We start from the raw sequence: 13,432 nt of genomic DNA on the forward strand, positions 1-13,432 counted from the left end.
CTCTCTCTCCCATAACTCTCTCTCTCTCTCTCCCTTCTCTCTCTTTCTCTTTCTCTCTCTCTCTCTCCCCCTTCTCTTTCTTTCTCTCTCTCTCTCCCTCCCATAACTCTCTCTCTCTCTCTCTCTCCCTTCTCTCTCTTTCTCTCTCTCTCTCTCTCTCTCCCTCCCTCCCTTATCTCTCTCTCTCTCTTTCGCTTCCCTTCATTTACTCGCACACGCAACGCCACTCGCACACGCAACGCCACTCGCACACGCAACGCCACTCGCACACGCAACGCCACTCGCACACGCAACGCCACTCGCACACGCAACGCCACTCATCCACGCAACGCCACTCATCCACGCAACGCCACTCATCCATGCAACGCCACTCATCCATTTGCAAAACGGAAAATGTTAAACTCTTCTATTGCGAGACTCTCTGAGCCCCCAAGTAGACCCAATCCCATATCTTTTTAGGTCTCGCGACCTATCGATGCGCGCATGCGCATCGAGCGGAGCGAGAATTCAAGTGGCGAAAACATCATGAAACCACCAGCTTTTTGCTGGCGTTTTCATGGCGTTTTCATGCAGTTCATGTGAACCACGTGAGCAACATGCACGCGCATTCACGGCCAGGGCTTCTCCTCCCCTAATTATTCATGGCCGGCCGTACTTTCAGTTCCCGCTTCTCCTCCCCTAATCATTCATTCCGGGCCGCTCACAGCACATCAAAGGGCTTCGCCCAGCGTGCGCTCTGCATTCTCTCCCCAGCCAGCTTCCCCCAGGCCGTGTTCCCTCATCCCTCGCACCCCCTCCTCCTTCAGGCCCCCACCATTTGCTTCCATTTGTTTTTGCTTGTTTTTAAATGTCTTCCGTCCCCTTTCTTGCCTTCCTTCCTATTCCAAACATTATTCCCTCGGTTCCCGCGTGTCTTTTTCTTTCTTCCGTCGTCCCCTCCCATCCATCCGTACTCCCTAGCTTGCTTGCTCTCAGCCTTACTTCCCCGACTCCCTCCTATCATCCCTCCCGCTTTTATATCGTCTGGTGATTCCGTTTTGCGTATCCAGTGTTAACTTCAATATGTTTGGTTAATAACATAGCATAGTAAATCCGACGCTCAATTCGGTGAATACTGGTGGTGTGTTGGGGGGGGTCGTCACAATACCTTTCATTACATCGTCGCCTTTCGAAATGAAGACTACAGTACCGGAGTGCAAGAAAGCAGGGAAACGAACTAGTCACATTTGCCGTCGGACACCGCCCGACTAATATTCCATATTACAGACTCCCTTGCTTCTTACGCCACAGAGCCACGCCGCGCGCCGCTGGTGCGCCATGTCCAAGCCAGAGTTGTAAGACTAGCCAAAGACGCACAACTCCAGCATTTCTTCCTTCGCTGCGTGCCTGGCTGTGCACGCCAGGGGCGCGCGCATGCTGCAAGACGGCTACACGAACATGTCCAGTCATAGCAGACGCAAGTGACGGTCTTTTTGGTGTATTCTGGGACTTGTTGTTTTGCCGTTCACGATAGTTGATCAAACGCACGAAGCAGACGGTGGGCTGCTCATACGAAATCCATACTCCAGACCAAAGGAAAGTATAATTGCCACTGGCTCCAGAGCCGGCCCTTGCTCCAACAGCGCCATCGCCACTGCTAGTTAATGAAGCGAGGCAGCAGCCCGTTCTCACTGGCTGGCTAGCTATATTAAAGCAGCGGCAAGCCTCGAATATACATCGCCAAGGTAGAAGGAAACTGGTTTGCAGTAAGTTTTTATCGTCTAGCCCGCCCATGCGAGATACCGCACGGCCCGGCTGCCTCACACAGCCAATTAAAACGGAGGACATTCTTCCAAGTCAGATTGTGCTTCTCGTATTAAAAAGAATAAAAAACAAGCATTGGCATAGCCAATAGGTCTCGCTTGTGGGACCTTATAAGTATTTAGTTACAAGGATATTGTGCTGCAAAACAAAATACTTATAAGGTCCCACAAGCGAGACCTATCGGCTATGCCAATGCTTGTTTTGCATTGCATCTTTTGTGAGCTACATAGTTTTTTCAAATGTTATTGACTTTTATGGCATGGTAAAACAACCCATCAAGGCACATCTCCCATCCCAGCCCATTAAGGCCAAGCATACCACCTCACAGGACAATAAGAACAAATCTATCATGAATTACTGCACCCTCCCGTCAACCCTGAGTAGTCCTACCTGGCACCCTAAATCTTTGCATATTTACGTGCACACCCCCTAGCTCTGTAGATCGGCTCCTCCATTTTGGCACACTAATCCATTGCCCTTCGTCACTCTGCAGAAGTGGATGGTTATTTATGTGTCTAGTGGCGTGCTATGTCTCTTTTGGCCAGAAGTGTGGCTAGACCCACTACTGTGCATTCTGCTTGTGTGTTCCTATATCATCCAGGATCCCCAGAAGGGCCACCTTGGGGTCAATTCAAGCGGTAACTTGAGGACTCCAGCAAGCTCTCATTCGATGGATCACCAATAAGGCTCAATTACCGGGCAAGACCACACCATATGAAAGAAGTCGGCTTCTGGGGATGCACCTCAGTGTCAGCTGGGAGATGGAAGGTTACCCGCAAGCCAGAGTCTGCTGGAGTGTAATAAGTAGCATGGAGGTAGTTCAGTTTTATGACACAGAGCCGTGAGGAAAAGGCTTGAGTGCAGGGGCCATGCAGGCATCTTTCCAGTCCACATCATCTGGGGCATCAACCCACCACCCCACAATTACGTTTAAGGTGGGAAAACCTGTCCAGTGTATTAAGAACCAGAGATTTGTAAATTTGGGAGATCCCACCCTTCCCCAGTGGGATCAGTAGGAGCTTTTACTCTAAAAGGGCTGAATCCCGGAAGATCATGTAGAAATGTATTTATTTATTTGTGACATTTATAAAGCGCTCTATCACCTAACAGGCATCCTGGTGCTGTGGACGGCAGTGCATTGCGCAGTTGGAGATATTCATGGAATTTTGTGTTAGATAAGGAGAAGTGTGATTGCCGATCCTGCCACACATCTCCCAACTACAATATCCAAATCCTGTCCCATCTGGCAACCCCTTCCAGCCGGGCGGCCTTACAGAGCCATGTGCCTCCCAAGACCGGTATCGGCCTGGTCAGTCTTCCATTCCAGCCCATCATCAGAGATGCCTTCTTCCACATTTGGAGGCCCACTAAGTTCAGGGGAAGGAGGTGCTTCTGGATAAATCTCCCATACAACAGATGTAAGTTGTTGGCCGAACCCAAGAGTCTCCCCACCATGTTAAACCAGTTGTTGATTACCAATAGTTGGGAAGCACAGTAGTATAATGTAATACCCCCATGCCAAGCCCCTCATCATAAATTGACTGACAGCCTTTCTCAAAGGCTATGCGGAGGTGACTGTTTGCCAACAAAAAGGCCTGCAAGGCCAAGGTCAGGTTGCTGAACCAGATGGGTGGAATGCGTAGGGGAACATTTTGTACGGCGTACAGGAAGCAGGGAAGGACCTTAATCTTAAAGAGAGCAACTCGCCCAAAAATCCGTAGAGGAAGGGCCATCCAACGCTGAAAGTCCTCTTTAACATGAACCACAAAACTGTTTCAGATTCAGGTTCCAAGTCATAGTGGGTTCCAGACTTATGAAGACTCCCAGATAACGGACACAGAGTCGCTACGTATCTACCTCCGCACCCTCATCCATAGGGATCACAACAGATTTGGACCACTTTGGTTGGAGGTCAGAAGTGTCTCCAAATAAGTCAAGGATGTGGAGTGCTCGCAGACCAGCGTCTTAGGGGTGCGTAGAGTAGAGAAGGACGTTGTCCGCATGTAGAGTAATCCGTTCTTCATGCACCGTCCCCCCGCTCCATCCCCAAAGCTGGGTGTATCAACAGACAAGGCAGGCCAGAGTCTCAATGGCCAAGGCAAAGAGGATGGGAGACAGGGGGAACCTTTCAACAGGAAAAGGCTCTGACAGCACCTAGTTAACAAAGATCTGGGCAGCTGGGGAGGAGTATAAGAGTCCTATGAAGGTCTGAAATGAGGGCCAAAACCAGTTTTGAACAGTTCCACTTCTAAGAATGTCCAATCTACAGTGTCAAATCCTCTTTCAAAGACGACCAAGACCAACACTCCCAGACCAGAAAGCTCATGTCAGCAGGCCAGGGCCAGGTGTAGACGCCAGATATAGTAGTCGGTGCTAGGCGACTGCATAAAGCTGCACTGGTCCATGTGAACCAAGGTAGGGAGTACTGTGAGAAACCTGCAAGCAAGGATCTTAGTGTAGAGCTTCCTCTCTGTATTAACAAAATGGGTCTATAGTTGGAGCATCGAACATGGGTCATTCCCGGTTTATGAATAAGTACTATCATGGCCGGGTCCAGCTCTGATTGAAATCTGGTCGGTGTCATCGCCTCTGTGTATAGGCTGTGCATGTAGGGACTCAGCAAAACACAAAACTTGTGGTAACATTCCACTGGGAGTCTGAGAGGGCATCACCAAACTCTTCTAGGGTCAGCTGGGTTTCCAGTTCAGCCCGCTGAGCACCTGCAATCCTGGGTAAGGGGATGTCAGAGAAAATCGGGTTCTGACCCTCCGCAGAGAGACCTGGGCTTTTAAAGAGTGGCAATGATTAGCAAAGGCCTCTGCAATATTCACAGTCGAAATCTTTATCTGTCCCTTGTCATCTACTATTGTAGAGATAATCCTGGACAGCAGCTCCGAGGAGGCCAGCAAGAAAAGAAGCTTACCTGATTTGTCCCCAAGTTCACACACCTGTTGGGTAGTCTACACCAACATCGGCATGCATCACCTAGCACCAGCTGACGGAGGGAGTTTTCATCCAGTTCTAGTTGGAAGAGCACATTTGGGGCTGGGTTAAGGATTTATTGCCTCTTGAGTGCAAGGATTTGTGGCTTGAGTCAAAGCATCTGATCCCACTGTGACCTATCTTTAGCGTAGACGTGGCCTTTCGCTAGGTCCCTAATAGTCGCATTCCCCACTTGCCACAATGTGGCCGCAGAGACAATCATGCCTATGTTTTTAGTAGCAAAACACACAAGATGATGGACGGAATGTTGCACAATGGCAAAACAATCACCCCCAGTCACAGATCTGGGTTTAATCCATCGTTATTTTGCTCACCAAGCCACCCCAGTTCAGACATGGCCATTTGCAAATCAGTCTTGACCCTGTGCCTCATGGGAACAGTCCAGACCGAACTGCCAAGCCATGTCTTCCCTGGACCAGAATCAAGCATCCTAGGACCGATTTCTGGCTATCAGCCGTCTCCAGCCAGGATAGCTTGACTCCAGTGGCTTAGTGAGCACGGGACCCACGTCTGGGCATACCCTTCCCACATAGGGTGAACAGCAAAACACACAAGATGATGGACGGAATGTTGCACAATGGCAAAACATTCACCCTCAGTCACAGATCTGGGTTTGTAGGTTTTTAGTAAGCCTCAATTTCCGAAGCTAGGAAATGAGTACACTCAGGGCTAGTCAGATACCAGGCATTAAGATGCCACATCAGCCATCTGGCCACCGAGGTGGACCCCAGATGGAGATGGACGGACGAATAGTCTGAGATACCTCGGGGAAGGATATTTATACTAGTGATGCGCACGGCATCCGTAGAAAGAACAGATGAATACACAAAAGAGTCTTGTGGACGACAAAGGTATGGGTGTATTTCCTAGCACAAGAGTGCCAGACCTTCCATACGTCACAGAGGCCCAATGTCTCGGTCCAAGCCTAGAGCAATTATGTGGATTGCAATCTCTAGGGCATTGGCTCCACCGTCGCTTCAGGAACATCAAAAGCAGGAAGATGAGGGTTTTTTAAAGACCCTGGCTCGCCCCCAGCAAGTTGTCATCCCGATCAGTGGCCGGGCATGGTGCTCCCTGATCAGTATTAGAAGTGTCAGAGGGGAGAGTGTGGCGTCTTCGATTCCTCCAGGCGGAAGCCTGAGCCGCCAGGTGTGAACACCACCACTTGGTCCTGCAACAGGAGCTTCTGCTCTGCTGCTCACTCATAGGCCTCCTCAGAGAGTCAACAAATGTTTGTACAGAAGTCATGTATCACTTTTAATATGGTGAAGAATATCAGCATGTAAGGAATATTCAGTGCCCTAAGTTGCTGCTTAACCTTAGTGAATGATTTGCGTTTAGTCTGTACTGCTTTGGTGTCATCTGGAAATATCATGATCCAGAAGCCATCTAAGAGATTGCTGAGTCTCAAGGCCTCGTGAAGACGTGCGTCTCTGTCTCAGTAGTTCATAACCCGGGTGATGAGTGGTCTCAGCGGTACCCCCCAGGGAGGCCTGTGGGCCAGGGATCTTTGGGCGCGCTCCAGGGCAAACCACCGGGACAGGGCCTCCAATGAAAGCCAGGACCTAATCCAATTCTCCAGAAACCTCTCGGTGTCGCCGACTTCTACCCCTTCAGGGAAGCCCACGAATTTTAAATTGTTTTGTCTTGATCTGTTGTCAGAGTCCTCAGCTTGTGACTCAAGGTGGTAGAGAGAAGTCTGGAAACTGGAAGTGTATGGATGTCATCCACCAGTGTGAACACCAGGGACTCTGCCTTAGTGACCCGGTTGGCTACATTACGGAGATCTCGGTGATGCAGTGTAGCTTCCATGCGCACTTCGCCTATCCAGTTCTCCACTACCTCCTGTGATGCTTGGATAGCATGTTGAACGCCACCATATCATGGGGTTCCATCGATTTGTGCATGAAAGCGGCACCCGCGGCAGACATGGTAAATGTATCTATTCTGGTTTGGGCCGCAGGGCCATTATCTTTACCCATGAGGTCTTCCAGGCATCACCCAGGCGACAATGACATTGAAAATCTCTCAATTTCCGGCCCACTTGGCCCCATCGCAAGGTCTCGGGGCGGGGGGGGCAGCACGAGCAACCAGACAAGCCCTCACTGTAGATGGGGCAGGCAGCGGTGGTGCCGGCACAAAGAAGAGCTTGCTCCCTAGGTATCCCAAGATGCCAAGGCACCCAGGCTCCATCAGGCTGTGCAGCCACAGAGGCAGACTGGTGCAGGCCATGCCGTCTCCAAGGCCTCTCGCTCACCTGCCTCTGAGATGGACGGAACAGCCCCCCTCCACTAGTCTCTCTTCGGGGCCAGGACACCCGCACTGCCTTAGTCCAGGTCTACCACCTCCCAGTGTTCTGCCACCTCCCCCAGTGGACCTGCACAGACAACTGCAGGTCTGGCCCATTGCATTGCACTGCAAGCCCTTTTCGGTGCTAGATCAGCGGGCTAATAATCCCTACCTTGTAGTACCCCGGGAACGTTGCTCACAAGACAGGGGGTGTCCAAGGACACCTGTCAAATCCATCCAAGTGGGTGCTCTCTGGGCTCAAGGATGGTGCATGATGGGTCGGAGATGTGGGAACTTTGTTACAGAGGAACCGCCATCTTTGAGGTTCGGGCCACGTCCATGTGCTACATATGTTTAGCAGTAAAAACGCATGTCTATGCAAATGTAGTGTTCAATTCAATGGAAAATGTGCTGCTAGTAAATGGAAGTGCGCTACAACACCATGCTTCTGTAGTATATTTGCAACAGTGTGTTCCAAAATGCACCGCCAGCTACAGGCCACAAGCTAGCTTACCATGCTCCTTTGGATTGCACATGGCTCATTTGCTACACTTTGTGTGACATTTGGATTATCACAATCCCTAGGATTTCAGTGATATAACATGGATGACAGCACCTCCACTTTGACAATTGTTCCAGCAACTGTGGTTCTGTACGCTCTGCAGTTACCAATTCTGCTGATTAGTGATATCAGCAGAGACAGTACTACATTAATCTAGAAAGGAGAAAGATGGGACCTTCACAAAGTCTGTGCGATGAATGGAGAAGGTGTTTTTTTTTCCAGAAAAGGTGTTCATGGTGGTTCGCTCCTTTAATCAGTAAGTTGATCTGGAGCTAGAGTATATACTAACTGACGTGATCAGCCCTAAGTTCCCTGCTTTTCAATTACATGGGGCTTCTCAGTGTGCAGGGCCCGACTAAATATAAGTGACTTCTCTAGTTTGTCCCAGATAGAAGACTTGTTTTGACTCTTAAAGCCTCAAAACTCCGCTTCATCTAAAATAAATGAGGCCCTGCGAGAAAACAGTAATGGTGGGAAAATCATTTCAAGCCAAAGTCAGGTCGGTTATGACAGGTGCATACATACATATGTGAAGAGAGGTTACAATTCCTCATGATTTCTGAGATGTAAGGGCACAGTTATGCATTGAAACATCAGCTGGGAAAAGGAGGAGACCTAGGTTTTACTGAAAGTAATCATTGTCTTTGGGCCAGACATGCATATCCATATTTTCTGACTGTGGTGTGCGAAGCACTGACTGTTTCACTCATGTACAAGGCCAGGAATGCTAGCCATTCTCTATGCGAGTGATCAAAATATGCTGACCCAAAGACTGATGACTCTGGAGGGGACCTTTTATGCCTCAATAAAATTCTGAATACGTCAGGTGACTTTACAGCCCAGAAATTGACTTGGGAAAGGGTGTTAGGAAATGTTGGCAGCTGCTGAGACCCTTTGGGTATAATGCACGCTTTTAAGCTATGATACCATGTCTAAAAAATCCAGAGCCTCGACTTTGCATAACTGACATTTCGAGGACCACAGTGATCTCAGGCAGTAATGTGTTGTGTATTTCCCTGTTCTAAACTGATGCACATGGTTCGCTTGTCAGGCTGGATGCCATGGTTCTGTCTGCACCTTCACCAATGCTTGGCTCATGAATGTGTCCGCCTGTAATGGACAGGTGCTCATGTAAAGCACCCTGATACCTTCGGGTCAAGTTCGTGCTATATAAAATTTTGAAGGAAAAAAAAAAAGACACCCCATAGTTGTTGCAATTTAACCGTAGCCAGTACAACACTGGGCTATAGTGTCCATGATAGACACCAAACCTAATTCCATGTATACAGGAAGAAGTTGCATGAATGGATTTTCAATTTTTTGCAATAGCTTGCAGTCACTGTATCCCCGGCGTTCTGCGACGTATATATGATGCTGCTACCGCTCTCCTATGTCAAAATGGCAGGCTGGAGTTTGGGGTTGCCAGGAGGTTTAATATTAGCTTTTTATCAAATCACTAACAGGCGTGCTTGTTTAGGTCTAACACTTGTAGGTTGGATACGAATATATGGGTTGATCTACACAAAAAAAGAAACAGTGTTGAAAATCAACTCCAAAATGTTAATCGGTGCTATTCTGGATGTGAGAAAAAGGGATGTCTTTCTCAACCACCTAAATACGTTATTGCTCTTCACGTGACTAGTTGAAACCCTACTTTATAAACTCTACTTGTTGCAACACCCAATATTCGCTGTAGTAGATAACTAGGAAGGCTCTTCAAAGACAACACAGATTCATAAGACCCAGAAAAAGAATCAAATGTGCTTATCTGCAGAATACTATATGTTAGAGGGAGCAGCTGCTAGTCCATATTTTGCTTCCTAATATGCCATGCTTTGCTTTCCTTACCTACCACTTTAGACAATACCAAGTCTACCCAACCGGCAAACATCTTCCTCAATTTAGAATCTTCTTTGTACATCATTTAATTATTTAACGCGTACCAACCAGGTTTCTTTTCAGCCTGATTCTGCCTGTTGTTCCAGATATGATCAAGACAAACCACTACTGTTTTTGTACTGAACAAGCCTGATCTGTGTTTTTGCCAGTAATACTGTGTATTGTATTCTTTCTGTCCCTGTGTGACTACTGTGGTAAGGTTATAACTGTTCTTTATTTCCTGAGCACATTGTTTATTATGACGCACTGCGAGAACGTGAGCTTCTGTATATCATTAGCCTTTGTTAAACTGGAAACTTAAAACCTTCTTAAGTCCTACCAAATAACTTCATAAACACTAAATTACAAGGTTACTTCTCCCTCAGGCATACACAGCTCTTCGAAATATTGCTATTCCTTGCAGTGGTACTGATAAAAACTGAAGTCGCTCGAGTTTACTTGGACCCTTGATAGAGTAATGTGTAATGATTCGCAACTCCCCGGATCCTCCCAATCTTACCCACCCATCCTGACTGGGTTGTGCTTTGGATGTGCTGGTCTGTTCTCTGCCGATTCTAGAAATGCGACCATTTAACACTAGGGTGACCAACCGTCCGTAAATTTCACGGACAGTCCGTAATTTCGGCCGTCTGTCCGTTGTCCGTGAAGGATTCTTTAACGGACGCCATTTGTCTGTAATTTTAACCGGTCGCACCATCCTAAAGCCGGCACAGCTTCCACCCACCTCCCTTTTTGACTTCGATGCTGTTGAGGTCGGGTGTAATAGACTCCGATGCAGTACCAAAGCTCAGATACCCAGCAGCTTTGGAGAGGCACAGCGAGATGGCAAGCCTCATACCTTCAGCCCTTGATGAGCTATTAAGAGGTGCTTGAAGGTGACTGAGAGGGAGGGGCTGCAGCTTCAGGAGCAGGGGCATCTATTCAGATGCAAACAGCCCTGAATGCGTCATGTCTCTTCAATTTAGATGGGCCTCACACATTCCCTTTCTGCCCAGGGACCCAAACATTCTAGAACTGACCCTGATTACACTGAGGCAGCACATGGTTCTCTTCACAGAGCTTAATTACTGTCACTAAATTGAAGAACCGAGGTTTGTTTACAAACATGCAGTCTATAATGTAATAAAATAAAGAAATGGCACAATCGCACCCACACTGATTAACAAGGTATGGAGGACAATCAGTTAAATCAGTTCTCTTGGAGTATCTCTTTTAAGTACTGTACATCACAGTGGGGGATGGCAAAACTAACATTTTGGACAGAGAGCCTGTCTTCTCGTTGTCTTGTCCAGGAGCGGTTGAGGAGCCCTACCCCACCCTGGAAGAGACCAGGACGATACTAGAATACTGCATGCCCACCCCTGTGCCCACCCTGGTGGGTCCTGTTCCCCCTCCTGTGATGGCTCCTGCCCCCCATGTGGTGGATCATGTCTCCGCCCTGGGTGGCTTCTGTCCCAGTCCTGGAATGGCTCCTGCAGCGAGGGTTAAGTTCTTGATGGGCCTCTTCTCAAAAAGGCTCAGCTCAATATTAATATGAATATGTGGGCGAGTGAGTAAGTGAAGGGATGGGTGGGTGGCTGGATGAATTAGTGAAAGGGTGACTGGATGAATGAAAGATTGAATAAATGGATAATGAGAGAGGATGGGTGGATTGATGAGTGAGTGGAAGGAAGGAAGAGAGAAAAGGTAAATAGCTGGATGTATGGGTAGAAGGGTAGCTGGATGGGTAAAAGGGTGGATGGATGAGTGAAAGGATGGATGAGTGAAAAGGTGGATGATGAGTGAGTGAGTGGGTGGATGACTGAGTGAAAAGATGGATGGATTGATGAATTGATAAGTGCAAGGGTGAGTGGATGGATGGATGAGTGAAAGGGTGGATGTAAGGATGAGTGAAAGGGAGGGTAGATGGACAAAAGGATGAATAGATGAGTGAAGGAGTGAAAGGATAAATGGATGAGAGAAAGGATAGATAAGTGATAGGGTCAATGGATGGATTCATGAGTAGATGAGTAGCTGGATGGAAGGAAGGATTGCTAAGTGAAAGGGCCGATGGAGAGAGAAAGGGAGGATGGATGGATGACTGAAAGGGTGGATGGGTGGAAGGATGAGTAACTGAAAGGATGGCTGGATGGGTGAAAGGGTAAATGGCTGGATGGGTGAGTGAATGGATGGATGGGTAGAAGAGTGGATGGATGAGTGTACAGATGGATAGGGTGAAAGGGTGGATGGATGGATAGATGAGTGAAAGGATGGATGAGTGAAATGATAGATGGAAGGATACATGATGGATATTTTTGCAAATGGTTCAATATGTTTGGATATGACTGGGCTTACTTATATACTATTGCGCGACCTCTGATGTGTCTGTAAAACTTATCCAATTGTCCTGAAGTTTTGTCCTGAATTTTGCCCTTTGTCCTGAATTTTTACACTCACGGTCCTGATTTGCACCAATGCCAGTTGGTCACCCTATTTAACACCCAGCTGACAGAAAAGCAAAGTTCTTTATCGCCTACTGTGAGCCATATCCCATGGGCGAGTGAAGTGACTCAATTCCTTGGTGTCCTTAAACTTTTACCATAACACCTCTGTCACCATACGTGCTCTGTACGGCTCTGTATGGGTAACCCTTACTTCTTATATTTATTGCACAGATGCTCTTGAAAGTGAGCAATGCTGCATTACGAAGCGTCCCCATGATAGTTTAAGAATAATGTATAATTTGCTTCCTCGAAATGCATAAATACTACAAATGCCATAAGGCATTGAGTTGTGAAATAAAATAAGACTAAATCAATGTTGTCAAACGTGGCATGCACAACAACGAAGAGACAAAAATAGTTCTGGCGGATTACACACACATCTGACATAGGGGCTCTACAGATTAATCACCGTACCCCCATTTCTATAACGACCACTTTCATAGACTCTTTAGTCCCCACCCTCGTATATTTTATAGTAAACCTCCCCCTATGTGTTTATAGTGGTCCTTTCATCCATCGCCATGGTGACTCGCCCTCTGGCTTCCATAGTAACCGTCCCTTGGCCGACATCTTGTACTTCGCCGCCATTTTGTATCGCCATAACAACAGCGACTACCCCCACCTCAGCCCCCCTCCCCCCCCCCGGGGGCTCGGCTCCCAGTCCCTTCACTTCCTGCTATCTCTCACCTCTCCCCGTAGGGGCTCTCTAGGCGACCCCCAAGACAGTGTTTTGGGGGGTGGGTCTCACGAGGGCGGGGCTGGATAGTCCAAGCTCCGCCTCTTCGGTGGGGGGGTGGGCTCGGCTGGGGCCGGGGCGCCGCTCCCCGGCTTGTTGTTGTTGTCTCCCGTTGCCGGGCTCTGGTCGCCAGGGCTACCGTGGCTATGGCGCTCCGTCCTCACCCCGGCAACTGTTGCTACCCGCCTTCTGCGTCACAGGGGCCGCGCCGGTGTCGATTGGCCATTATTACGCTTGTACCACTTTTTTTCTTGACTGTTATTGGTGCATTTCTCCGTCAGGCATTTACCTACAATTCTCATTCGTTTGTTCTAACGTCTATCATACTAAGTGAGCCATTGGCAGATGCTGGGACGTTGCTTCCTTTTCTGCATTATCTAGATTGGCTGTTCATTATGTCATTTCTTGACTCGTCACCCTGATTTCATTTGTTGGCTGCCATTAGCTATGGAGGCTGGCCCTGGTGCCATGGAAACGCACTGACAGGTACCGCCTGCTGCTCCATGACGCAGTTGGCTATGCTTGGCGGTCCTTCGGTATTAGTCGTTGGCTCTTGTTTTTCAGCGAATGTGCTTGGCTCAATGATCAGTTAGTGCTAACTGATTGGATACGTTACGATCATCGTGAACTGGCATTGTGGGTTATGTAGTTACACTG

General features: G+C 48.2%; 1 protein-coding gene across 7 annotated transcripts in view; it reads right to left on the minus strand.

Annotated features, from left to right (window-relative positions):
• Positions 1 to 12,968, minus strand: part of RFX1 (regulatory factor X1) — a 529,043-nt gene extending 516,075 nt beyond the window's left edge. For all 7 annotated transcript variants that reach the window (XM_078685660.1, XM_078685656.1, XM_078685642.1 and 4 more), the window contains exon 1: positions 12,727 to 12,968. The gene's annotated coding sequence lies outside the window, so the exon portion shown is untranslated. The remainder of the gene's footprint in view (positions 1 to 12,726) is intronic.
• Positions 12,969 to 13,432: the final 464 nt, after the last annotated feature.

This window comes from Lissotriton helveticus, chromosome 1_1 (assembly GCF_964261635.1).
Source record: "Lissotriton helveticus chromosome 1_1, aLisHel1.1, whole genome shotgun sequence".
Classification (NCBI taxonomy): domain Eukaryota; kingdom Metazoa; phylum Chordata; class Amphibia; order Caudata; family Salamandridae; genus Lissotriton; species Lissotriton helveticus.